Source organism: Talpa europaea, assembly GCF_964194135.1.
Source record: "Talpa europaea genome assembly, chromosome: 8".
Classification (NCBI taxonomy): Eukaryota; Metazoa; Chordata; class Mammalia; order Eulipotyphla; family Talpidae; genus Talpa; species Talpa europaea.
In genome coordinates, this window is record NC_140075.1 from 12,866,882 (window position 1) to 12,894,564 (window position 27,683).

The 27,683-nt window shown below is 52.4% G+C and overlaps 1 pseudogene across 1 annotated transcript; it reads right to left on the reverse strand.

Moving 5' to 3' along the window:
- Positions 1 to 230: 230 nt before the first annotated feature.
- LOC311175164 (olfactory receptor 11L1-like) lies at positions 231 to 27,683 on the reverse strand (annotated as a pseudogene). Its single transcript has 3 exons — positions 26,719 to 27,683; positions 22,928 to 22,995; positions 231 to 403 (listed from the first exon to the last, which is right to left on the reverse strand). The product of its transcript is annotated as an olfactory receptor 11L1-like (transcript).

The window sequence follows — 27,683 nt, forward strand, 5'->3', positions numbered from 1 at the left end:
CAGTGAACAGCTTTCACAGCCACTCCTCCTGACGCTTCTGAGCAGAATTAGCGCTTCATTCTCCTGGGTCAGGAGCGCGGCAGGCACCGCGCCTGGGAGAGCAAGGGCAGTGCGGCCACAGCAGCAGCAGCAGCAGCAGCAGCAGCAGCAGCAGCAGCAGCAGCAACAGCCGGGGGTGGGGGTGGGGTGGGTGGGGTGGGGTGGGGGAGGGCGCGGCGGCCCCTCACACCTCACAGCACGCGCGGGGCCAGCACGCTGACAGCAGCCTGGCCTCGGAGACACCGGCCGGAGCGCGACCCGCGCCCACCCAGCGTGGGCTCTTTGGTGCGGGACGAGCAGGCATCCTCAGAGGTCAGGCACGGCAGCAGCTTCTGCAAACCCACCTCGTGACCTGGTTTCGAGGCTGCAGATGGCGGGTCCAGGGAGAGGCAGCCACACGCAGAACGCAGATAGGACACAGTCTGCGAGGGCGGGCCCCAAACAGCTCCAGGTCAGCCAGGAGCACGGGAGGGGTGACCCTAAGGCACCAGGGGCGGGAGGCAGGGCGTGGCTCGGCCAGGCCTGGGGCGGGTCCCCCGACTGACAGGCGGGCTGGAGAGGCCCGAGCCATGTGTGGTTGGGGTGTCTCTTTCTGTGCTGGGTTTTTAGGTTTTGCTTATTTTGGACACTCGCCCTTGTCAGGTGTGTGATGTGCACAATCATCTCCCAGTGCAGGGGCCTATTTTGGGGATGGCTTTTCTGAGGCACAGAAGCTCTCTGGTGGGGGGGGGGGCACTTGTTCCGACGTGCTGATGTTCCCTGGTCCTTGGTGTGTGTCCCCAAGTTCATCTGTGGGGTAGATGTGCAATGGGCAGCACCCAGGTGTGCTTTCTGGTATCGTAAGGCTTCATCTAATGCAGATTTTTAATCCATTCCAAATTGTTCAACTGCTCTAATAATAAGGAAAATAGAAATCCAAACTGTAATGAGTTGTCACCTGTGAGAAGGGAAGAAAATAAAGGGCCTCAGACGATGTCTTCATATGATGCAAAAAGAGCTACCACAGGTTGGACCAACCTCTACCGGGTGTTAGCCAGATGCGCAGACTCTACAATGCATACCACGTACACCTGTGTCACAGCTACACTGACCACTGTTGCTGGCCATGGCCCCAACCCAAGTGCAGTGCACAGAAGAGTGAAAAAAGAATGTGGGTCCACACTCAGTGGAATACTACACAGATATTAAAAAGATGAGCCCATGCCTCATGAGGGGGCCTCCCCTGGTGGCACAGCAGTTGAGGACAGGACCACGAAGCTACCTGCAGCCTCTGTAGCACCGGTTCGATCCCCGCTGGCCAGCGAGGGTCCCACACGGCCCGCAGACCTCTCCTGCCGCCTGCTGATCCACTCAGCAGTGTACTTTGTTCCTTCTGCCTGTTCTGCTCCCCACTCTGGCTCTGGGGAATTCTCTCACCCTCCCGCGTTTCTGACTGTACCCAGTGCTTGTATAAATAAACAAACAAACAAACAAACAAACAAATAAATAAATAAATAAATAAATAAATAAATAAATCTTTAAAAAACAACTTGAGAGGCCAAGTTCATCAATATTAAAAAAAAAGAAATTGTGTGTGGTGGGGGGTCCCCACTCTCGTCTCCCTCCACTCCACAAAGATGGGCCTCTCAGTGGAGACACACATTGGCTGTGGGAACCGAGTGCCCAGGACTGGGATCTCGTGACCATGCGCTCTCAAGGACTACCCCTTTTACCACTGCTTCATTTTTGTAAAGTCGGTGATGACTTAGTTCTAGAACATTCTTTCAAAACCAAATACATGTTTTTAACCATGAGCTGTTTTCAGTCTATGCATAACATGTAGACAGGGTTTGAGGAAAGGATTGTAGTATTTTAGGAAACAGGAGTTTATGGAAGAATATGAGAATATAAATTTCTGGAAAATGAAAAATTCTAATGCAAGAAGCCTATGCTTTATAAATGATGGCATGTAAGAGTTAGAGGGGAAAAGCTGAATTAATGAGGAGTTATAATTTTACATTATGAAATCTCACATCTAAGAGTATTTGCCATTTATTAGTCTACCCACAGCCGTCTTCAAGGATTGGTTCCTCAGACTGTAGATGACGGGATTAAAGGTGGGGGGCACCACCGTGTAGAATATAGAAATGACCAGGTCAGACATGGGCAGGGTCCCTGGAGTCAGCTTCAGATAAGCAAAGCATGCAGTGGAGAGGAACAGCACCACAACCAGCAGGTGGGGAAGGCAGGTGGAGTAGGCCTTGGCCTTCCCTTCTGTGGATGGGATCTTCCTGACAGCAGAGAAGATGTGGACATAGGAAATGACGATGAGAATGAAACAGCACATATTGCAGACCGCACTGATGAGAATGGGGACAAATTCTCTTATCAGATTTCCAGCGCAGGAAATTGCCAATAACTGGGGGGCGTTACAGAAGAACTGGTGGAACATGTTGGACCCACAGTAGGACAAGGAGAAGTTTCCAGCTGTGTTCATCACAGAGATGATGCCCTCAACCAGCCAGGACACAGCTGTCAGCTGCACACACCTATCCCTGCTCATGAGTATGTCATAGTGCAGGGGTGGCAGATGGCAGCATAGCGGTCAAGGCTCATCACTGTGAGCAGGTAAAGCTCTGAACATGCAGAAGAATCATCAAAAAGACCTGGAGGACACAGCCCAGGAAGGTGATGGAGCTGCTGTGCCTCAGAGAGTTGGCAATGGACTTGGGGACCGTGGCGGAGATGAGGCAGAGGTCTGTGAGGGACAGACTCCTCAGGAAGAAGTACATGGGGGTGTGGAGGTGCTGGTCCAGGGTGATGATGAGTATGGTGTGCCCGTTCCCCAGCAGGGCACACAGGTAGACCAGGGAGAAGAGCAGTGGGTGCAGAAAACCCATGGTCCCCGAGGTGGACAACCCCAGGAGGACGAATTCTGTCACAGCCGTGAGATTGGTCACCCCTGGGGCCATCACTGCATGAAAGTGTAGAGGAATAAAATGCCAGGACCATCCGCCATTGCATGACCCAGGGTGTCTCTCTGCAGGTGACCAGCCCTGTCCTTCCCCACTGATTTCTCTTCTTGCCTTGACCAGCGACCCCTGGCAGGGATCTCAGCTCCTGCTCTGCTCAGCCTCTCCAGCATCAGTGACCCACAGGTGCCGCCACTGTCCACACCGCCTGTGGGAGATGCTGAAGGGCAGAGAGTTCAACTGACCTCAGCCCCTTGAGCAGTCTCCTCCTGTCTCACCACGTTCCACACATGGGCACCCCTGAAACCCTGATCCCAGTGCCTCCTCTGCCTTCCTCAGGCCCCAGTCCATGCACTTTTCAGGAGCAGGACCCCCAAGAACCCTCGGGAACATGAACTGTCAAGGATGCCCCAAATCTAGCCTGTCATATCTCAGCCCCCAGTCCCTACAAAACACTGTCCAGTCGCAGTTCCAGGTGCACATTTTGGGACCAAGTGGACACTGATGGCCTCTATCGGTTCCTGGTCGGCGCCCACGTCCTTCATCAGGGCCCTGCCCCGTGTCTCCATCGGATGATTTTTCAGCCCTCGCCCCTACTCATATGCGCTGAGAGGGTGACCTCCCGTCCTGCCCTCCTGGTCATTGTCCTTTCCCTCCCTCCCCCGAGGAGCTGAGGTGGTTTCTCCTGCAGCTACATCCGCAGGGCTCAGGAGTGGCCACGGTCAGGGCGGGAGGGACGGTCCACCCTATGGTGACAGCCACACACTCGGGGCTCCCAAGCCTGAAACTCTTGCCTGGTCCCCGCCGACGTCCCAACAGACAGACCCTCCACGATGTTTGCGACTTCCCCCTCCCACACCCTGGCCTGACACGTCCTCACGCGCTGCTCGGGGCCTCCCCGGGCCGCTGTCCTATCGCCATGGGCTTCTCGGCAGCCCCAGTAATGAGCCCCCCAATCAGGCATGTCAGGGGCTCGGGAGACCCCGTGGGCAGAACATGGTCACCCCTCAGCCCTATCTCCCCCGACCCCACGGGGACCAGGTGGCCCTGGTGTCAGAGCCAGGATGAGCCCATCCACAGGGAGCGGGAAAGCTGCCGCCACCCTGAAGGACCCCTGGTCCTGGCAGGGGTACGGGGCGTGGAGGCGGGAGGGGAGGGAGGGAGGGGAACCAAGAAACCCCTAGGAGCCGGACGGGGAAGCACCTGGTCTTCTGACACGGGAATTATTTTATTGAAAAGGCTGTTTGCCTCAGAGCCTGGAAATGGAACAACATGTGAATGGGTGTGTCTGATGGAGGCGGGTGGTGACCTTACAATGGGGGTCAGGCCCACGGCGGTGCCATACGGCATGTCCTTATGGTGGGGTGGGTGTGCCTCGGGCTCTGACACTGCAGAGTGGGGGGCCCTCTCCTGGTGTGGTCTCCCAGAGTCCTCACAGCCGCCCAGGTCAGGGTCACACACAACAAACGAGCTCGTGGTGGGCATGCTGGGACCGTCCCTTGCACGTGCAGGAGGGAAGGCGGAGCTAGAGCCAGTGTGAGGGATGCACCCTGACAAGCAGTCCCAGAAGCTGCAGCCCCAGAAACTGATGGTGATTCTGGAGTTTCTTGCATACAATGAGGGGAGGGCCTCGCCCACACGGGCCTGTCAATGAAGTGGATACCCCTGCCCCTCTGTTCCAGAGGGCGCACAGCCCCGCCAGGGATGCGGGTCCACTGGCCCGGGTCCCATTCAGGCTCTGGTGTCCTGTGCCTCAGGGACACAGGTGACGCCCCGTCATGTGGGCCTGCGGGCTATGGCTACAACACCCAGGGGTCCAGGGGAATGGAAAGAGGACAGGGAGGGGTCAGCACTGGGGAGCCCAGGGATCGAGATCAAATCCCCAAGTCCCTGGGAGGTAGCCCGCTCGGGCAGAGTCCACAGCAATCGTCCGCAGACCAGGCTGGACAGCACCAGATGCCGGGCCAGACATGGCTGGGCCATCAAGAGTTCTCAAGGAGGCCAGACACAGGCGCCAGCCCCCAGGGAGCAGGCAGGTGAGCACCCGGCCCCGCGGGCAGTGCCAGCGACACCAGTGTTCAAGCTCTTAGGGGGTTGGCGCCCGCCACCTGCAAACAGCAGGCAGAGACCTGGCTGAGGCCCAAGCGTTCTTTGCAGGAGATGCCAGAGACAGGGCCTGAGGCAGGTGCAGCAGCAGGGCCTCTGCGGAGGTGTCCGGGGTTCTCCAAGTCTATGGAGGTCCTGAAGCCATGATGACTGTGTCTGGGGAGGGTGTGCAGCCATCAACTCATGCTTCTCTTCTGAGGCCGCCACATGCGTCCTCTTCTGAAGCCAATTTATCTGTCTGGGCTGGCTCCCACGTGGCTATTTTCTCATGGTCCCGCAATCAAGCCTGATGGATGGTTTCCAGTGCTCACTGTTTGTTGTTGTCGGCAAAGCTCCCATCGGATGCTCCATGTTCAGAGCTCAGGGGTTCTCGGCCTGCGTGCAGCTGGTGAGAGCTCAGCCCTGTCAGTTCTGGAGGGCGCTGCCCATGTGGTTCATTGACTATCCTGTCGCCTTGTTCCCAAGTGAAACCCCGGCCCCTGCCCAGACCCAAACTGCCCTGAGCTCAGGGCAGGTTCTTGGGCCATTTGCTCAGGGGAGGCACGGCCAGAGCCAGCTCCGGTGGGCCTGACACTGCCTACCCTGAGCACTTCATGGTATCAGGGCCGGGATGCAGGCACCTCACTGCTGAGCTGAGATGTGGGTCCAGCAGCTGCATCTGGGCTCACAGCCTCCATGATGACAGGGAGTGCCCCGGGCCTGCTCTCCTGTGGCTCATGCCAGGCTGGGTACACCTGGCACGTCAACCCAGGGCTGGTGCCCAGCCAAGCTGCTGTGCCACGGGCTGCACCTGTGGGCAGGACCCCTGGAACTGAGACTGGGCAGAAGGACACTGAGGACTCGCGGAGGCTGAGGAGACTCTAGTCACTCAAGGCCAGCCCTGAGGTCAGTTGGTGGCGTGACTTCGGGGGATGCCCTCCTGCATCAGGAGGCCCAGAGCTTTGCCCTTGGTCTCTGCCAGATCTACTTCGCCCGCTTCTGCCCATGGGGCTGACCTGAGGTGCAGGTCACTGTCCTACTGCCAGTGTCTGGGAGTACACTGCCCCCGCTGAGGCGTCTTCACATTCTCTTCCCCGCCCCTCAGTGTGGAACGGGCAGTGTCCCATCACTGGGACTCCCGGTGGGCACGGGTGCATCATTCTCCCTGCCTCCTCCACAGAGGCCGCTGGTTTTGAGTCCGTTTCCTGAGGACAACGCCCTCCACCCCCTCTGTTGTGTCCTTGACCGGGCGACCGGCCCTGAGAGTGGGCGCTGTGGGGACCGCACGGGCCATTGGGGACGGGGCCCTCTGCGGCTCCCTCTCACTTCCCAGCTGAGGTTTGGTCTGTGGATGGTCACTGTTGCGTCTCCCTCCTGCCGGACTCCTGTCCCGGCCCTGGCACAACTGTCTTTGCTTTTCCCACGTTCTGCACGCTCTGAGGCATGGGCATCAACTGGCCCTGCCGGGGACAAGCACATGGACTCCTATTGCAGTGCCGGGACACGTCCCTCCACCCTGGCCATTGCACCTCGGGCTCCAGACGCCGAAGACCTCACCCCAGGCTCTGCCCAGCTGCCATCTCAGGCCCCGGGGCCAGGCACAAGCCGGCAGCCATCCAGGGAGAGCTGCCGGGGCTGGCGCGCTCGGGAGGAAGAGAATGTCAGCATTGTCTGTTTGCATGTGAGCGGTTTCTCCCTGATGAACGCTAGGGTGAGGGAGAAGCAGTTTAGGTTCCCACATGTTCTGCCTTTGAAGTCATCTCTTTTGTCTTGTAAATACACCCCACAGCCTCTTTTCATCCATGATAAAGGAAACTTCTTCCATTTTGTCTCATATGTCCTTTGTGTGACTGAGGAATGATCCGCAGGCTGCTCTGAGGAGACAGGGGCCGGGACGAGCCCCCCCAGGTCTGTGCAGGCCGCGCTGAGGGGCTGCAGGTGGGGACACTCACTTCCCTGACATGCGTGGGTGCCATGAGCTTGGTGTGGGGTGGGGCCCTGGGTCAGGAGTCAGGGGCAGCGGGCGCACTGGCGAGCTGGCCGACGGGGTCGGTACCCAGAGGCCGGCAGGGGCATCCGTCGCCTCCGAGCTCAAGCGCGGGTGGGCAGCCTGCGGCCCTCTTGGCTAGCCTGTGTCTCCCCAGGGCATCGTGATTCTGAGCACCGTGTGGTCAGCAGTTTCTGAATTCACCTTTGATCAGTGACCGTACACACTGACTGATGGTGGCCACGGATGCCTCCCAGAGTCAAGCCCCCCGGGAGAGGACACCCTCTTACATCCTGCTCAGCAGTCCGCCCGGTCGGCAGAGCAGATGGGGTCAGCACCCGGGCGGGGTGTCCTCTAGGGGCTCAGGGAGAAGGTACAGGGTCAGGGGCTGGGGAGCTGCTCGTTTGGTTAACTGGGAACCCGCAGGGTCACCGAGACTGTTGTTGTGTCTCGGCCAACGAGGGAATGTCCGTCCTTCCCGCCCATCCTGGCTGAGCAGTGTCCAGCCCCAGGTGCCCACCAGTGAGTCACAGAAAGCAGACTCAGGTGCTCTGTCTCCTGTGAGGCCTCTATGGGGAGATAGTGGGACAAAGAGTGGGCGATGAAGAGGATAAATTTGCAACAGTCAGACATCGCAGGAAATCACATGACAGAACTAATTCAGGAGACTCAGATTCTATCCAATATTAAAATCTAAAGCAAGTATCAGGAATGCAGGAGACTTTATGCAGCAAAAGCCAGCCCATGTGATGTTCGAGGCACCTTCACGTCCTGCAGGTGTGAGGCAGGTGGACGCGCTCAGGAGCCAAGAAGTTTTCAACCTGAATAAAAGGAGTGAGAGGCTGTGGGCTCCTGAACTCCCCTGGGAAAATGTCTCTGGGGATCTGAGGCCGTGTTGGATTGGGGTGTCTCTTTCTGTTGCTGGGTTTGTACTTTGGACACTCGCCCTTGTCAGGTGTGTGATGTGGACAATTTTCTCCCAGAGGCTTATTTTTGGGATGGCTTTTCTGAGGCACAGAAGCTCTCTAGTATGGGGGGTTCACTTGTTCCTATGTGTTCTTCTTCCCTGGTCCTTGGTGTGTGTCCCCAAGCTCATCTTTGGGGTGAGTGTGCAGTGGGCAGCCCCTGTGTGTTCCTTCTGGTATTTTAAGGGTTTGTCTAATGCAAATTTTTAACCCATTCCAAATTGTTCTAATAATAAGGAAAATTGAAATCCAAACTGTTGTCACTTGTGAGAAGGGACCAATCCAGAGACTGGACACAGCTAAAAGGTGAGGAAGGGGGAGAAAAGGCCTTTCACCTCTCCTGGGAATGGTGTGGAGACGTCTTCAGACACTGACAACAGGAAAACCACAGGATGGAGCAACCTCATCCGGGTATTTGTCCCAGATGTGCAGACTCCACAGTGCAGACTACGCACACCCGTGTTCCCAGCAGCACCGTTTCCACTGTAGCCAGCCATGGCCCCAACCCATGTGCCATGGACAGAGGAGAGAATATATAATGTGCATCCATACTCCATGGAATACCTCACGGCTATTAAAGAGGTGAACTAGTGTCCTTTGAGACCAAAGTGGACGTTGAAGTGCATATGGTAGTAAGATAACAAAAAATGAAAAACATTGGCAGGTCTCACCCATCTGTGGATTAAAATATAAAATTCAACAATTAAAAAATTATAGTGGCAAACAGCAAAAGGAAATGTTGGACTGAGTGCAAAATTTTGCTCACTACCAGACAGAACAGGGGAGGAGAGTAGGAGTGTGGACAGAGGGGCCAGGCACTAAGGGGCATTTAGTAGATTCTGAGTGGACACTGGCGCATGGGGTGGAGTGAAAAGTGACCCATGGTGAAAACAGTAAAAAGTGAAAATGAGTGTCCTCCTTGATAAGAACAAATAACAAGTTAACATGATGTTGTGATGAAACACTCATGGAAAGATCCTCACAGACACTCACTGGATTTGTTCAAGGAATAACAGAAAATGCATCAACAGGAATCTGACCACATAATGACGTCATATCCCAAGTGGATCAGACCGTGATCTCATGTGTACTTTTTAAGACTTATTTATTTATACAAGAACTGGGGTACAGTCAGAGGCGCAGGAGGGTGAGAGAATTCACCAGAGACAGAGTAGGGAGCAGAACAGGCAGATGGACTGAAGACACTGCTGAGTGGAGCAGTGGGAGACCTGAGAGGTCTGCCGCACCATGTGAGTTTCTTCCTGGCCGGCCGGGAATCAAACCCACACTGCTGAGGCTGCGCACAGCTTCACAGCGCGGCACTCAACCCAATGCACCACCAGGGAGGCCGTGTGCTCTCATGCTATCAATGAAACAATTATTACTGTGAGTGATTTTCTAACTCAGGTTTCATTCTGAAATTTGAATGGACGAGTCATGTCTGGTGATTAACTACATTTTATCATCACAAATAGTTTCATGGACAAAATGTGCTCATCGGTCAGGAGAGTTTGGAGACCCAGTGACTTGCTCCAGAGAGGAGGACCGTTACTCCAGCTCACGTTCTCAGTGTTAGGGGAACAATATGAGAACCTCCGGCATGCAGTGCAGATGTGTAGGATTATAAAAATAATTGCAACTATGCCGTACTTAAGTTTGCATAACGTTTTACATAATAAAAAATAATATTGTTCCCAAGTGGAAGAAAAGTGAACTTAAGTGCAATCTACTAGAAGGCAGAGAAGACCTGGTTGAGGATCAAGATACAATCTGTAAAAGTAAGGGAACCTAAAAATCATCACAATGACAAGTTACAAATTATAAACTTGTACGTAGAAATGTAGTTCTTCAAACATAATTCATACAACTTTACTTTTGAAAACACCACCTCGAGGAGTGCAGTACGCTGGCATCCAAACAGGCATCACAGATATTAACATTCCATCCATTCCAAGTTTCACTCATAGATTCCTACTAACCAAGGAATTGTCCATCCTTCCACCTCTGGCAGAGTCAAGTGTGGTTTCCCTTTGTCCTTTGAGCAGCAACAGGAACTTCTCCTAGAGGAAGACGCCCCGTGAGGAATCGTGAGGGATGGGGGTCCACTCAACCTCTCCCCTGACATCAACGAGGACAAGGCCCTCGGTGGAGACACACACAGTCTGTGGGAACCGAGCACCAGGACTGGGGTCCCGTGGCCATGTGGCCCTGAGGGCAGACCCCTTTATCACTGCTCACGTTATGTACATATTGTTGAATGTGAGTTCTAGGACATTTCTTCTACACCAAATAGAACTTTTTAACCGCAAGATGGATTCGGTTTATGAACATCACACAGGGAGGGCTTGGGGGAAGTATTGCAGGAATTTAGGAAACAGGATATAGTGAGGATTATGAGAATATGAATTTGTGACAAGGGAATAATCCTAATGCAAGAAATCTATACTTATATAGATTTGCATGATGACATATATAGATGACATGATGACTATACATATATAGTCTTACATGATGACATGTAAGAATTAGAGGGGAAAAGCTGAATTAATGAAGGTTTATAATTGTAGATTGTGATTTCTCACATGTTGGAGTATTGGCTTCATCAGTCTCCTCACAGCCATCTTCAAGGCTTGGTTCCTCAGACTGTATATGATGGGATTAAAGGTGGGGGACAACACCGTGTAGAACATAGAAATGAAGAGGCCAGACATGGACGGGGTCCCTGAGGCTGGCTTCAGATAAGTGAAACATGAAGTGGAGAGAAACAGCACCACAACCAGCAGGTGGGGAAGGCAGGTGGAGTAGACTTTGTCCTTCCCTTCTGTGGATGGGATCTTCCTGATGGCAGAGAAGATGTGGACATAGGAAATGATGATGAAAATGAAACAAGAGGAATCCATCACCACACTAATAAGAATGGGGACAAGTTCATTCATTAAGTTTCCTGAGCAGGAAATAGCCAATAACTGGGGTATGTCACAGAAGAACTGGTGAACCTCGTTGGACCCACAGTAGGACAAGGAGAAGGTGCCAGCTGTGTGCATCAAAGCATAGAGACCCCCACCCAGCCAGGACACAGCTGTCAGCTGCACACACCTGTCCCTGCTCATGATGACGCCATAGTGCAGGGGGTGGCAGATGGCAGCATAGCAGTCAAGGCTCATAATTGTGAGTAGACACAGCTCTGTAACTGCTGACATAACCATCATGAAGACTTGGAGGACACAGCCTGGGAAGGAGATGGAGCTGCTGTGACTCAGAGAGTTGGCAATGGACTTGGGAACAGTGGCTGAGAGGAGGCAGAGGTCCGTGAGGGACAGACTCCTCAGGAAGAAGTACATGGAGGTGTGGAGGTGCCGGTCCAGGGTGGTGATGAGGATGATGAGCCCGTTCCCCAGCAGGGCACACAGGTAGACCAGGGAGAAGAGCAGCGGATGCAGGAAGCCCATGGTCCCCTGGGTGGGGAAACCCAGGAGGACGAATTCTGTCATACCCATGAGATTTGTCACCCCTGGGGCCATCACTGCTTGAAAGTCTAGCGGAATAAAACACCATGATTGTCTGCCAGTGCTGGACCGTGATTTCTCTCTGCATAGGACCAGCGTTGTCCTTCCCCACTGACTTCTCTCCGTGCTGGCCAGCATCAACCCACAGGGATCTCAGCTCCTTCTCTGCTCGGCCTCTCCAGCTTTAGTGACCCGCAGGTGCAGCCACTGTCCACACCGCCTGTGGGAGATGCCGAAGGGCAGATTGTTCAACCAACCTCATCTCCCTGAGAAGTCTCCTCTCATCTCACCACATGCCGTGCATGGGCACCCCTGAAACCCTGACCCTGGCCCCTCTTCTGCCATCCCTAGGCCCCAGTCAGCACACCTCTCCCATGATTGGGAGACCCCCCAACCATCCTCAAGAATATGAATGATTAAGGATGCCCCAAATAGCCTGTGGGGGTCTCAGACCCCAGTCCCTGCAAAACACTGGACAGTCGCAGCTCCAGGGGCAATTTTGGGATCATGCCCTGTGTTGCTGTCAGACCATGGTGTTTCCCTTGGCCCTGCGTTTTATGTGCTGAGAGGGTGACCTCCTGCTCTTGCCCATCCCAGTCATTGTCCTGCCTGTTCCCTCACCCAAGGCCCTAAACTGGTTTCTCCTGTAGCCTCTTCCCATGGTCACACCCACACGTCCCTCCTGCAGGATAGGCTCGTCCACCCCGGGTCCCTTCGGCCACCCTGTCCCCCTCAGACTCATGCACATCTGTGCAGGGAGGAGGCCGCTCTGGAGCTGAGATGCATGGTAAGTACGTGTGGCTCTCCCTGCTGGTCCCAGGGCCCCGGGGACTGGGTGCAGGTTTGTTCCTCACCACAGGCACATGCGTGAGTGTGGATGCTTGGACACAGGGCAGCCCTGCCCACTCCCCTCCCCTTCCCCACACTCAGCCTCTCGCTCTTCTGTGGGGTGACAGATGGGATGCTCTGTGGAGGCAGGATTTTTATGAGAGTATAGTAATATAAAATAATTGCAATACATTGGTTTGAATAATTCCAAAAATTAAATAAAAATCAAGGAAATAAATTAGGGTACTTGGTTGTTAATAATGTTGACGTCTCTTGAGTGATTTATATACAAATTTAAAATTATAAAATAACATTTGTCATCTATCTCTCCAGGTGCTGTTTATATATTGTGACTTTATTTTACAATATTACCAACAATCCCTGAGTATGGAGTTGGGGAAAATCCCAAGTTCACGTCTATAAATAGTCAGAGGTCCCTGCCAGCCTCACGTTTGTGTCAGAGCCATTAAGTGGTCAACATGTTGCTGTAAACGTTACTGAGTATCTACTTGACTCATAACTGTCATGTTTAAGACAGAAATGCTTAGCATTCTGAATTTAACAATAAGTATTATTTTTACATTTTTGTTTGAATTTCTTCATTACAGTCTAATTCCATTAGTTGTTGTGATTTTGTTTAGTATCCAAAACACACTCATTGTGCTGATACTAAAATCCTAGGTATGAACATTAATCTTCACACATCCCATCATTCAAAATCTTCTAATATTATCAATGTATTAAAGGTCAATATGTTTGACCACATAAAATTGAAGGAGAATATGTTTTCTCTCATTGTGTCTCACCCCAGGCTGATACGGCAGTGAGACACTGACTGCCTTGGGCACCTTCAGGAACTTAGTTGTCATGAATGACAAAATGAACAGTTTAACTACGGTACATTCTCAAGTCTAAAATTAAGCTTGACATCAGAAAACATTCATTGTGAATAATTCTCCTATGTAAACAGCTGGGGGCAGATACCTGTAATCTCAGGGGAAAGATCCAACTGCCCTTTGAGTCTCTAAACTGAGGTTGTCCCCGTGGATGCACAGAGGGTCTCCCAGCCTCTCACTCCATGGTCCGGGCTCGTGGGGAGCCTCTGAGCATTCACAGGATGTTGCACCCCATCCTGCACCACCTCATGGACAGAGCAGGGACTCAGGGCTGGGCTATTTGAGCTCTGGCGTTGGTGTCCATGTGTTGGACCCTGTCCAGATTCCAGCCCTCAGGGACCTTCCTCCAGAGGGAAAGTGTGTGTTTACTTGACTGTGTTAATTGGAGAGTCCTGCAGTGAGTCTCAGCGAGGAATTATCACACTCTGTGTGTAGATGTGATTTGTGTCTGGCTCACGCCTCTATGGACGTGAATAAACAAATGCTCATGTCCAGGTTCCATCCCCCACCTGTTGTGTCCGCAGTGGTGGGCACCATCAGTCATAACAGTGCTCTGAGTCCCTGTCTAGATAGCTGGACAGTCACCCGTCACACCCTGTGTGCCCTTCAGGGAGAGTTCCATGGAGATGGACTTCAGGGGGTTGTGGAAAGGCCTGAGATGGGAGAGAAGGGACACGGAAAGAGGCAGGAGGGAGCCCAGGGATGGGGAGTGGGGCAGAAAAAAAATGGACATCCAGCAGAAGTGAGTGAGCACAGGGGTCACTAGACCTGCAGGAAGAGAAACTTTACTTGTCTCTGAAATTGTGTATCCTGCGGTTCTTTTTCACCCCATCACCTGTCCCTGTACTTACATTAGAATTGTCCTTTTGTTGGGATAATTTTACTTTTAACCTTAACAAAATGGAGTAGAATATTAGGGTTTCTGCTCATGGTGTCATATCCTTAGGTTTGCTGCATGACGATGGTGACGTCACACATGGAAACTGGTGTTCATCTGCTTGAGTTTACTCTTCTGTAGGGGGTGGGACAGGACCTGCTTCACTCTGCTGTGTGTGTCTCTCTGCTTCTCCCAGCACCATCTCCCCACTTTCTTGCTCCAGTGCCTGCTCTGAATCCTGTCATACTAGTCATTGTCCCTCCTGATGAGGGTGGGTTCCTGGGCCCAGTTATATTCCAGGGGTCTGTGTCTTTTTTTGTCCCAGTGCCATGCTGCTTTAAGTATTATACCTTTATTGTATAGACTTAAGTATGGAAGTGTGCTACAACGTTCTTCCTCATTTTTGTCAGGATTGTTTTGGGTTCTGGGTTTTTGGGGTTCCATATATATTTCAGTAATATTTGTTTCATATCTTGGAAGAATGCCATTGAAATATTCATTGGATAATCATTAAATGTGTAAATTGCTGTGGTTCTTATGGATATTTTGTAATGCTGATTCTTCAATCCAGGAGGACGGTTTATCTTTCCATTTTTGGGTATTTCCTATTTGTTTTAATAATATCTTACAATTTTCCATATATTAGGTTTACTCCTAGGTACTTAATTTTGTGATTATATAAAGGGCTGCCTTCTCAACTTCTCTTCTTCATATTTTGCATTTAGGAAAGCAATCGGTTTTCATGTGTACATTTTGTAAACTTCCAAGTATACAGATTGGTTTATTTAATTTAATTTGGGTTTTTTTGGAGTCTATCGTGTTCTCAATGTATAATAACATGTTGTCCAACAATTTTAAGTGTCTAAATTCCAACAAACTTGAGGTGTTTAATGTTTTGTTCACTTACATATTTTAATTATGCTATACAATGACTATGAATAGTCTCAGTGAATGTTTATAATGCTCTGATTCAGGTTCTCAATTCAATACATATATGGGATTCTTATTGCATCCCAAAACTTTACACTTGTAAAGTATAACAGTACCAAGAATTAATATGAAGAAAATCATTTATTGGCAGAAAAAATAAAATTGCCTATCACTTAAGAGTATGAAGTTGTCATCCCAGACTTTCAAAGATGGAGATGTTGCCATTTTCTAACCATTTCTGGCTGCCTCCATATTTACTTTGTGCCCACATGGGTCTCACCTGGGCTGGAGTCAAGGTAGGCCTGACTAGCGGCCTCACAAGGTGAACTCTGAGAGAATGACTTAAATGTCTGACATCAAATTGGAACTACATTTTCATCATAAAATATTTTGGTGTGAAATTTTCAAATGTAGGATGTCAGACTGGACAGCAAAGGTGGATGCAGTCAGCAGAGAGGAGCTGAGGCCAGACAGCAAGTGACAATCATGGGGGCATTTTGCTTCCCAAATTGAAATCTCCTCCAAATTCTTTATTGTCTTTACGCATACACTAAATTATAATATTATTTTATCGTATGTCGATCTGATGAGGTTTTTCATTTCAATGTGTTCATAAAAAATGCAGACATTCAGGGCAGAGCAACATGGCGGCGAGGAGACACTGTGAGTAAGATCTCCCATTAAAAAAAAAAAAAAGTTAATAGGGAGGAAAAGCAGCAGGTCCCAGTGAGAACTGGGTAACTGGGACACGGTAGATAAACAGATGACTCCAGCAAACTACCTGAAGAAGAAAGTTGCCATAAAAGAGGACTAGAAGGGAAGAAAGCGCAGAACCCTGCTACCCTCCCCCACCCACAAAGTCGGCACTCTCCAACCAACAGAAAGGAGGAAAAAAACAAACTAAAACGACCAACAAGAACAAACTATGCATCAAGTGGGACTGTGAGTGGAAAGGAACTAATTCACCCACCACACCCCGGGAACTGGAGCTGTGGAGAACTCTGCAGGATTCGTCGTGGAGGTGAGCACACCAGGCACAAAATCCAACTCAAAATGGATTAAAAAACTAGACATAAGACCTGAAACCACAAAATACATAGAAGGAAATATAGGTGAAATACTACATGATATGCACATCAAATACATCTTTACAGACACATCACCCAAAGCAGTGAAAGTGAAGGCAAAGATCAACAGCTGGGACTACAGCAAATTAAAGAGCTTCTGCACAGCAAAAGAGACAGTAACCAAAACAAAGACAAACCCCACCAATTGGAGAAAATTTTTGCACACAACACTAATGATAAATGAATGATCACAAAAATCTACAAAGAGCTGATGATACTCAACAAAAACAAAGAAAATAACCCAGTCAAAAAATGGACAGAAGAGCTAAAAAGAAACTTCTCTGAAGAGGAAATGCAAATGGCCAACAGGCATAAGAAAAAATGTTCAACATCACTTGTAATCAGGGAATTGCAAATCAAAACTACCATGAGATACCATCTCACACCAGTGAGAATGGCCCATATTCAAAAAAAAAAAAAAAAAAAAAAAAAAAAACTAGCAACAACAAATATTGGTGAGGTTGTGGAGATAAAGGAACTCTCCTGCACTGCTGGTGGGAGTGCAAACTGGTCCAACCACTATGGAAAGCTGTGTGGAGATTTCTTGACCTACTAAACATAGAGCTTCCATATGATCCAGCAATTCCACTCCTAGGTATTTACCCAAAGGACACAGAAACATCAATTCCAAAGAGCACCTGAACCCTTATGTTTATGGCAGCAAAGTTTACAATAGATAAGCTTAGAAACAACCCAAGTGCCCAAAAATAGATGACTGGATCAAGAAGATGTGGTGTATATACAACATGGAATATTATTCAGCAATCAAAAAAGATAAACAAATGCAATTTGCAGCAACATGGATGGAGCTGGAAGGGATCATGCTCAGCAAAATAAGCCAGAAATAAAAAGAAAAATACCAGATGGTCTCACTCATAGCAGGAATCTAGAAAACTTAAATAAGGGACCAGAAAAAATAATAACTGTAAGAAAGTAAAAAATCAAAATCAACAAATAACTATGAACCAGAGACACTCTACAGGGGTAGGGGTCAGGCAAAGGAGGGATTGGTGTCAAAACAAGGGGGTTGCAATTGTATGGGGAATATAAAATATAAAATTTAAATTAAAAAAAATAATATATTAAATGATTGTGATTATTTGAGAATGCTATGGGAAATAAACCATCAATCATACTACAAAAATAATAACTATAAGAAAGAAAATATCAAAATCAACAAACAACTATGAACCAAAGACACTTTAGGGGGGTTGGGGGGCGGGGAAAGGAGGGATTGGTGTCAAAATAAGGGGGTTGCAATTGTATGGGGAATATAAAAATAAAATTTTAATAAAAAAGAAAACTACAAAAATAAACACATGAACATCAATTGCCTTCCTATATGCAAAAAATGAATCAGAAGTGAAGTATTGAGAAGGCAGTCTTACATATAATCACAAAATTACCTAGGAGTAACCCTAAAACAAGAAGTGAAGATACCCAGAAAATTGTAAGACATTCTTAGAATAAACAGGAAACACAGAAAAAAAGGGAAATATGTGCCCTCCTCATGGACAGGAAGAATCAGGATTACAAAATATCCATCGGACTCAAGCAATTTACAGATTAATACAATCCAAGTGAAAATTTCAATGGCATTTTCAAACACATGAAGCAACCATTACAGAAAATCATATGGAACAACAAAAGACCACAAACAGCCAAAACAGTCTTGATGAAAATGAGTAAGAAAGGAGGAAGCACACTTCCAGAATTAAATCTGTATAATAAAGCTCTAATAGTTAAAGCAGCATGGCACTGGGACAAAAAACAGACAGGCCGGCCACTGGAATATAACAAGGGCCCAGGAACCGACACTCATCAGGAGGGAGAGTGACTCTATGGCAGAGGAGCCAGAGCAGGCACTGGGGCAGGGAATTTGGGGAGATGGTGCTGGGAGAAGCAGAGAGACACACGCAGCAGAGTGAAGCAGGTCCTGCCCCATCCCCTACAGAAGAGTAAACTCAAGCAGATAAATGCCTGTTTATATGTGTGATGTCACCATCGTCATGCAGCAAACTTAAGGATATGACACCATGAGCGGAAATCCTAAAATACTGTTTCCTAAAGATTAAAAGCAAATTATCCCAACAACAGGACGATTCAAATGTAAGTGCAGGGACAGGTGCTGGGGTGGAAAAGAACCACAGGATACACAATTTCAGAGACCAGTAAAATTTCTCTTCCCGAAGGGCTGGTGACCCACATGGTCACTCACTTCTGCTGGATGTCCTTTGTCTTTCTGCCCCACTTCCTCTCCCTGGGCTCCATCCTGCCTTTCTCCATGTCCCTTCACTCCCACCTCCGGTCTTCCCGTATCCACCTCACACCCATCCCCAGGGCTTCTCCGTGAAGGACACACAGGGGGTGACAGACAACTGTCCAGCTGTCTAGACAGGGACTCAGGGCACTGTTATGACTGATGGTGCCCACCACGGCGGACACAACAGGTGGGGAATGGAACCTGGACATGAGGATTTGTCTATTCACGTCCATAGAGGCATGAGCCAGACACAAAATCACATCTACACACCGAGTGTGATAATTACTCGCAGAGGCACACTGCAGGATGCTCCAATTAACCCAGTCAAGTAAACACACACTTTCCCTCGGGAGGAAGGTCCCTGAGGGCTGGAATCTGGACAGTGTCCAACACACGGACACCAGCTCCAGAGCTCAAATAGCCCAGCCCTGAGGCCCTGCTCTGTGCATGAGGCAGCGCAGGACTGGGTGTAACATCCTGTGAGTGCTCAGAGGCGTCCCCACAAGCCCCGACCATGGAGTGAGAGGGCGGAACGCCCTCTGTCCTGCCATGGGGACAACCTCAGGAGAGAGCCTGGACACGGCACCAAGAACTCCCTCCCCAGGCTGCAGGTATTCTGTTCTTAAACAGTTTTCAGAATGGAAATCCTTCAGAATTGATTGTTTTTAGATTTCAAGCTTCATTTTAGATTTGAGAATTCATAGTAATTAAAATAATCATTTTATAAATCACAAAAACTAATAAATTTTGAAGGTGCACAAGTTTCTCAGTGCCCCACTACCTTATCATGCTGATGAGTCTCAGCGAGAGGAAATATACTCTCCTGGAATATAAAGTGTTCAAAGGATTGAACAGAACATTGTGGTGCATCATGTATGTGACGATTAATGCTTCATAACTGGCATTTGATCATTCAGCACCCTGAGTTCCTCTGGGCACTGAACAAATGCACAACAATTAATGGAATTACATTGTGATGAAGAATGTCTCTTTACAGATATGAACTTGTTTTTTTTTTTTTCCCCAACTCCACCACTCAGGGGTCGTTAGCGATATTGCACAGGAAGAGAATATGCCAGAGCTTCTGTCGTCATTACCTATATCAGTCAAAAGATGTCTATATCTTGGACCATCTCATTACATGATTTATTTTCCTGTTTTTATTAAATTATTAGGAAGATACCAACAATGTGTTGTAATTATGTTACTATGTGACCTTAAAAATCCTGCCTCCCCAGGGCCTGCCCCTCTGCCACCCCACAGAGGGGGGAGAGGGTGAGATTGGGGAGGGGAGGAGAGAGGGCAGGGCTGCCCCATGTCCAGACGTCCTCACTCACTCACGGGCCTGGGGGGAGTAACAAACCCACACCCCGGGGACCTGGGGCCCTGGGACTGGCAGGGACAGCCACACACACAGACCATCCGGCTCAGCGCTGGAGTAGCCTCCTCCCTGTAAAGACGTGCATGAGTCTGAGGGGGACAGAGGGGCCGGAAGGGACCCGGGGTGGACGAGCCCATCCTGCAGGAGGGACTTGTGGGTGTGACTCAGGAGAAGACTCTGCGGGAAATGTGGTCTCTGAGTCCTCAGATGTTGGGAGTCAGGGGCAGGGAGATGAGGAGATGAGGGGACAGGCCAGGCATCAGCAGTGAGGCCACAGGGGCAGGAATTTGACAGAGGAGGCATCAGGACACGCTGCATGAGGACGCAGAGCCCAGATCATTCAGTTCCAGGACAGTGTCAGGTCCTGGGGAGCAGGAAAATGGGGACCCACACACACCATCTCCCTGCACACCCGTCCCTGTGGGGCCTCCCCAGACCAGGGATGTGCTGAAGGAGCAGGGCCAGGCTCTCCAGGATGGGGAGGGGCTGGGCATGGTCACGTGTCCTCTGGGGCTGTGCCCTGGACAACCTCTGAGAGGTTTGCTGGGTGGAAAATCTGGGGCCTGGGCAGGAGGGGGGGCAGCAAGACTGGGGCAATGGGGAGGTACAGTCAGTTTGTTGAGAGGTTTGAGATTGTAATTCTTAAAGTTCTATAGGGTCAATTGAAATCTTCAAGCCTTCACCTATTTTCAGGACATATTTGGACTGTGTGATAAAGTCACCTCACATGAGATGGGAATGAAAGGTTGAACACAGCAGCACATGCAGATGAGGGTATTAGATGCCGTGAGATCTAGAAGAAGTAATTACCTGGTAGATAGACTGAATCATTATCCTATGCTCACAACCAACTTATGTTCAATATTAGAAGAATATTTGACAATGTTTTCTTCCTCTTTATTTTATTAATGCAGATGATGGCCCCAGAGGTGGCCAATCTCTCGGCCATGAAAGAATTCATCCTCCTGGGTTTCCCCTCCCAGGGGACCATGGGCTTCCTGCACCCACTGCTCTTCTCCCTGGTCTACCTGTGCGCCCTGCTGGGGAACGGGCTCATCGTCCTCATCACCACCCTGGACCGGCACCTCCACACACCCATGTACTTCTTTCTGAGGAGTCTGTCCCTCACGGACATCTGCCTCATCTCAGCCACAGTCCCCAAGTCCATTGCCAACTCTCTGAGGCACAGCAGCTCCATCTCCTTCCCTGGCTGTGTCCTCCAGGTCTTCACGGTGGTTATTTCAGGAGTTGCAGAGCTTCACCTACTCACCGTGATGAGCCTTGACCGCTATGCTGCCATCTGCCACCCCCTGCACTATGAGGTCATCATGAGCAGGGACAGGTGTGTGCAGCTGACAGCTGTGTCCTGGCTGGGTGGGGGTCTCTATGCTGTGATGAACACAGCTGGAACTTTCTCCTTGTCCTACTGCGGGTCCAACGTGGTCCACCAGTTCTTCTGTGACATCCCCCAGTTATTGGCTATTTCCCGCTCTGGAAATTTAATGAATGAACTTGTCCCCATGCTCATTACTTCTGTGTTGTGTATCTGCTGTTTTATTTTTGTCATCATTTCCTATATCCACATCTTCTCTGCTGTCAGGAAGATCCCATCCTCAGAAGGTAAGGCCAAGGCCTACTCCACCTGCCTGCCCCACCTGCTGGTTGTGGTGCTGTTTGTCTCTACTGCATTTTTTGCTTATTTGAAGCTGACTTTAGAAACTTCATCCATGTCTGACCTGGTCATTTCTATGTTCTACACGGTTGTGCCCCCCACATTTAATCCCGTCATATACAGTCTGAGGAACCAAGCCATGAAGTCGGCTGTGGGGAGAATCTTGAATGGGAGACTCACCAAATTATAATAGGGAAGATGAATTCATTACTCTTTACAAGACACTTATTTTAAATTTTCACATTATACTATTCTATATTCTTATAATTATAAAATACATATTAATAATATAATAAATAATAAAATAAATATTAAATAAAATAAATGATAAAATATATATTAAGATAACTTCATATACCCTTAGTTTTAGTTGCTGCTCTTTATATCTCTTAGGTGCTGTGTGATATTTCATGTACACTGAGGCAACTGAACTTCCAGCCACTCTCTGCTGTTTTCCATTTCTGTAGCTCCCGGCCAAGAGAGGAGATGGTTGGGTTTCTTCTCATTTGTCAGCAGTTGTCAGCAGCAGTTTCATCTGTTGTCATCTCAGTAGTCCCTGGGGCAGCATCTCCAGTCTCTAAGGTGGCTTCCCCTCTAATGTCACTGACTCTCGTGGTCACGTGTGGGATCAGGGGTCACGGTAGGACAGAGGCCCCTGTAATTAGTTTGTGAGGCCTTCACAGCATAAACAAGGCCATAGGGTCCAAGTCAGAATCTGAGCAGTCACTATCCACTCTAGAGAAGGACCCACACAACTGATGTGGCAGAGACCCTTCTGGAAGCTCTGATGTGGGTGTTGCCACATTTACCATAAACACAATCAACACTTGGTGGACAGCAGAAATAAGAAAGTTAAGTTCCTATGCAGTATAATTACTAAAAACATACAAAAATTATTGGGTGGGAATTTTTGAGAAACAATCTTTTCAAAACAAAATGATAGCTAGTAGCCTGCCTTGCATCTAATATTTCCAGAAATGTGTTAGGGATGCCATCCATGACCTCACCCCACACTTCACAGGAGTGTTGTCCCCATTTATTTCATGCCCTAGAGTGGGCAGGTGGGAATGTCAGGACAATGCCCTGGCCGGGCAGGTCATCAAGAGGAATCTCACACAGAGTGTCTGCATTTTTATGAACAGGTTGAACTGAAAAATGTCATCGGATTTATGTGCAAAAAGGTAACGCTATCATTTGGTGTGTTCATAGATGTGCAAAGGATTTGAAGAAGATCTCATTTGGGAAGTGAAGTGCCCCGTGGGTGAGGCTGCTGTCTGGCCTTAGCTCCTCTCCGCTGACTGCATTGTCCTTTGCTTTTCCATCTGTGACGTTCCATATTTGAAAATTTCACACCAAATATTTCATGATGAAATGCAGTTCCAATCATATATCCAACACTTGGTCACTCTCAGACACTCACCTGGGAGGGGCTGAGTCAGGCTGACCTTGCGTCCAGCCTGGGGGAGCTCCAGGAGGAACCAGGCAAATCTGGAGACCAGCAAGGGGCGGTAGAAGAGGTGGCAGAATCCTGACCTGTGAACTTCTGGGCTGACAACGGCCTCCTGCTCTGTTAAGTGTTTGGCCTTTTTATTTTTAGTGTCGATAAGTGACTCTGTTAATATTAATTCATGATGCTGTTACACTGGCCAATAAACGTTATGGAATATGATGAGACTCCAGTGTGTGCCTTGAACAAGAAACTGGATCAGACCATTCTAAACGCATGCACTTCATTGCCAACATTTTTGCCAACCTTGTACAACATAATTAGAATATATAAGTTAATAAAACATTAACTGTTCTAAGTTGTATGTATTCAAACATTTAATCATAATTAAAACCATTTATTTCTGATTTGTTTTTTTCTTACTGGGCGTTACTAAATGATTTATATCACTGTTTCTTTTTACCATGGTAACCTGCTGCTGGCACAGTTGTGGGGATTCAATAAAAACAGTTTTATAAATCCTCAATGTGCCAGAAGTCGTGCATTCCAACTGTTGATCCAGAAGGTCAAGAAATATATTACGAACTTAAATTCACCAGAAGGCCTCAAAGGCCAAAAGGGAAGGAAGATAATTATTAACCACGAGAAGCTGGGACGCGGGAAGCATAACGCCCTCCTGTGTCCTCATGCGCAGGGCGTGGGTCACTGTGGAGACGGAGGCTGGAATCCCCTGGAACGCCAGGCCACCCCTCCCCCCAAGGCTCCATGCCCTGCAGCACCACCACCTGCCACCAGCTCTGCCCGCCGGTGTCCTGGGCTGACCCTGCCACACGCGGTTTAGGAAAGGCCCGCAACCTGCGCCCTCTGCATGCCCCAATCCGGGGCCCAGGCCCCAGAGCGCCCAGCCCTGCATCAGGCAGATGCGGCACCCTGGCCGGGGCGAACCCGCCATCCCTGGGCTCTGGGCCTGCCGCGCTCTCGGCCCCTCCAGGGCTCCCTGGACCCCCACCCCGCCCTCTGGGGAGCCCACGACCGGGGCTTGGGTGCTGACAACCTGCCGTCTGGGGGCCGCGCGGTGGGGGCCCGGGGCCACACTCGAGGCGGGGTAGGAGCCTCAGGCCACCGCACCTGCTGGGCAGGGTCCCCCGCGAGAGTCAGGTCCACGTAGACAACGCCTCCCCGGGTCGGGGCCTGCGCTGAGTTGGGGGGGCAGCGACCCCCGTCCGCCAGTGAGGGGCGCGGTGGATGCCAGGGATTCCCGGGCCGGGAGGTGACTATGGTCTTGGGGAGACGGTGTGACCGCGGCTGGGGAGGTCCGCGCTGACCGTGAAGTGGGGGCCGAGCCCAGGCAGCAGCGAGGGCCTCCCAGGACCGTCCCCCAGGGGCCAAGGCTGGGTGCCCCGGGCTTGATCCCCGCCGGGCTCCCCGCTCCGGGTCAGGCTGCCTCGCCTGTCCCCTGCGCGGGTGGTGGCCGGGGGCTGGGGGGCGCTGCCGCCCACCAGGCCCGGGTCCGGGCTGGGGACCCTGAACCCTGCCAGAGCCCCCAGGGGACCCGGGACGGCAGCTCGAGTGAGGAACGGCGCAGGTGCCTTCCAGGCACGCCCGGAGCCCTCCCGGTGTCTGTGGGCGCCCCTGGGGTCCCCCCCCATCCCAGGGCACAGCCACCCCGGCAACGCGGAGGGAGCACATGGGAGGCACGCTGGGGACAGAGGGGCGCGGAGCCCTCCCCCTTTCCAAACCGCCCCTGTGAGTCCTGGTGCTCATCAGGCGAACAGGGCGCCTCCTCAGCGCCCGCGGCACAACCCGGGTCTTCCTGGACTCCTCTGGGCGCCTGGGAGCACCTGTGACGTAGGGGTGCCCTGGGGGCCTTAGACCCATCGTGGGGCCACCCTCAACTGCGAAACCATGGCCGCACCCCGCATGGGAGCCCCAGAGCAGGGCACGCTGGGGAGGAGGTGATGGGGCTGGTGGGGGTGCGTCCTCCTCGCTCATCCCGCCAGGGCGCCCAGGTGAGCAGCCCCGGAGGAGGCGCTGGCGCGTGCTGGGGACACCACAGAGGCCCCTCGGCTCCCTGGCAGCCTCTGTCTGTCCTCGTGGGGACGGTCCTGCTAGGAGCAAGGTGGGCGGTGAGGGGAACCAGCAAGCAGAAGGGGGTGTGTCGGGTGAGGAGCCGACATGGGGGTGAACAGGACGCCCCTGAGACGCGAGTCCTCCACCCGCTACTTCAGTTCCAGGCCCAGGCCCGGCTCCCAGGGTCCCTGGGGATCCCCGCGCAACCCATGCCCCCCGCATGGGCCACGTGCCGGGAGGACTGGACACAGGCGGGGTGGGCGGGGCGGGGTTCCCTCCGCGCAGGGGGTGGGGGCTGCAGGGAAAACCAGCAGAAGCGGAGCCCAGGCGGGCTTTAAGGGAAGCGCTGGAGTCCCCATGTCCGGCTCCTTGGCAGGGAGCGCAGATGGCGTGCGGGCAGAGGCTGGGGTGGGCAGGGCAGCGACCCCAGGGGCAGCCTGCGCTCAGGCACCTCCGACCCCAGCGGCGCTTCAGCCCGTCTGCCTGCTCCGCCCCCCGCTGTCCTGGGGGGTCTACCCCCCGCCACACCCACTCCGCCCAGCGGGTCCACGCAGCCGCCTGCCCTGACGCCCAGCCGGGCCCAGCTTAGCTCAGGGGCGCGTCCTGTTCCCGGGGACCCCGGGGATTTCTGAGCCCCAGCACCACCCGACCCCCCCGGGGAGCCCGCCTCAGCCTGTGGCTTTCTCCTCAGCCCGCAGGGAGCCCCGCCTGCTCCGCATAGCCCAAGCTAGGGCAGGGGTGGGCACAGGCCACAGCGCCCGCCTGGCAGGCCGCTGACCCCCGCTGCCATCCCCCCTGTGCGAGGCGGGTCACCCCTCCCGCTGCCCCCCAGGGCCTGGCCTGGCCCCTCCCCACGCAGGCCCAGCATCATCCAGGCAGCGGGATGGAGACACCGGCGCCCCAGTGCTGTTTTTTGCGCCGGTGCCTCCCGGCTGTGCACAGGGTGGGAGACCAGCCTCCAGCCGCGGGGGAGCAGCAGCCTGGGCGGCTGCCCGCAGGGGGCGGCGCCCGGACACGCTGGGGGGGGTGGGGGACGCCGCAGGCACAGCCGGCCTCCGCCATGGGCCAGACTCGCCACCTAGGCAGCGAAGCCTCCAGCCTCCCGGGCCCACCTCGGGGACGGCACCCCGGGGAGGGGCCCCTGGTGGATGGCAGGGGCGGAGGTTCACAGCGGCGCTTGCGGCCAGGTCCAGGGGCCGGCAGGGACTGCAGCCTCAAGGCGCCACTCGGGCCATGGCGGCTGGCCCCGCCCCCTCCTCCCAGGCCACCCCCCAGTCCTTCCCATGGCGCTCTCCTCTGCCCTCATCCATCTCTCGCCCCTGCCCCTCCCTCGCCCGCTCCTCACTCCCGCCGCAATACTTTTCCTAAAATTTCATTCGACAAACGCCCGGATCTCCGTCTCTGCTGACCAGTCCAGCGTTCGGAAGCCCCGGCCCGCCTGCCGCGGGCTGGCCGGGACGCGCCTCCTCCCGCTGTTGCCGGACGCCCCCGCGGGCTGAAGGCGGCCTCTGTCCACCGGCCACATGGGCTGGGCCGGCCACGCGCAGGGACGGGCCACGCAGCGTGACCCCTCGAGGGCAGGCGGGGCCAGCGGGGCTGGGCAGAGGCGCAGCGGGCGGCCGGCGTGGGAGGGTGGGAAGCAGCCCCACCTGCGGGCAGCCCGGGCTGCACCCAGCCCCATGGAATGGCCTCACCTGAGCAAGAAGCTGCCCCTCTCTCTGAGGCCACAGACACAGCCCCTCCTCGTCATCGCTTTCCTGACGGCCTCTTTGAAGTCTTTGTTCCTCAGACTGTAGATGACGGGGTTCAGCAGCTGGGTGACCACGGTGTAGAAGACGAAAATGATCTTGTTGATCTCGGGGGACAGGTGGGCACTGGGGCGCACATACATGTAGATCATGGTCCCGTAGTAGATGGTGACCACGGCCAGGTGGGAGCCGCACGTGGAGAAAGTCTTGGCGCCGCCGGAGGCGAGGGCATCCTGAGGATGGCCGCCACAATGAAGACGTAGGACACAAGAGTGAGGAGGAAGCACATGCACAGCATGGCGACAGACAGGGCGAAGGTGACCATCCCGGTGATGTAGACGCTGGAGCAGGAGAGCCGCATTGGGGGGGCAGGTCGCCGAAGAAGTGGTCGATCCAGTTGGGGCCACAGAAGTCCAGCCTGGAGATCATCAGGCAGGGCAGGGCCCCGGTGCCCACCCTGGCCACCCAGGAGAGAGCCACCAGCTTGACGCAGGTCTCGGGGTGCATCAGGAGGGGTAGTGCAGGGGGCTGCAGATGGCCAGTTAGCGGTCATAGGCCATCGTGGCCAGGAGGAAGCACTCGGTGGCCCTGAAGAACACAAAGAAGTAGAGCTGGGCCATGCAGGCGGGGTAGGAGATGGCTCGGCCCCGGGCCAGCAGGCCGGTGAGTAGTGGCGGCACTATGGTGGAGGTGTACCAGACCTCCAGGAAGGACAGGTGCTTGAGGAACGTGTACATGGGCGTGTGCAGCCACCGGTAATGGCTCGCCACGGCGATGATGACGACATTCCCCGCCACCATGAGCACATAGATGAACAGAAAGATGGCAAACAGCAGGGACTGCCACTCGAGAAGGTTCTGGAACCCCAGCAGCTGAAACTCAATGACAGCAGACACATTTGGGGGCTCCAT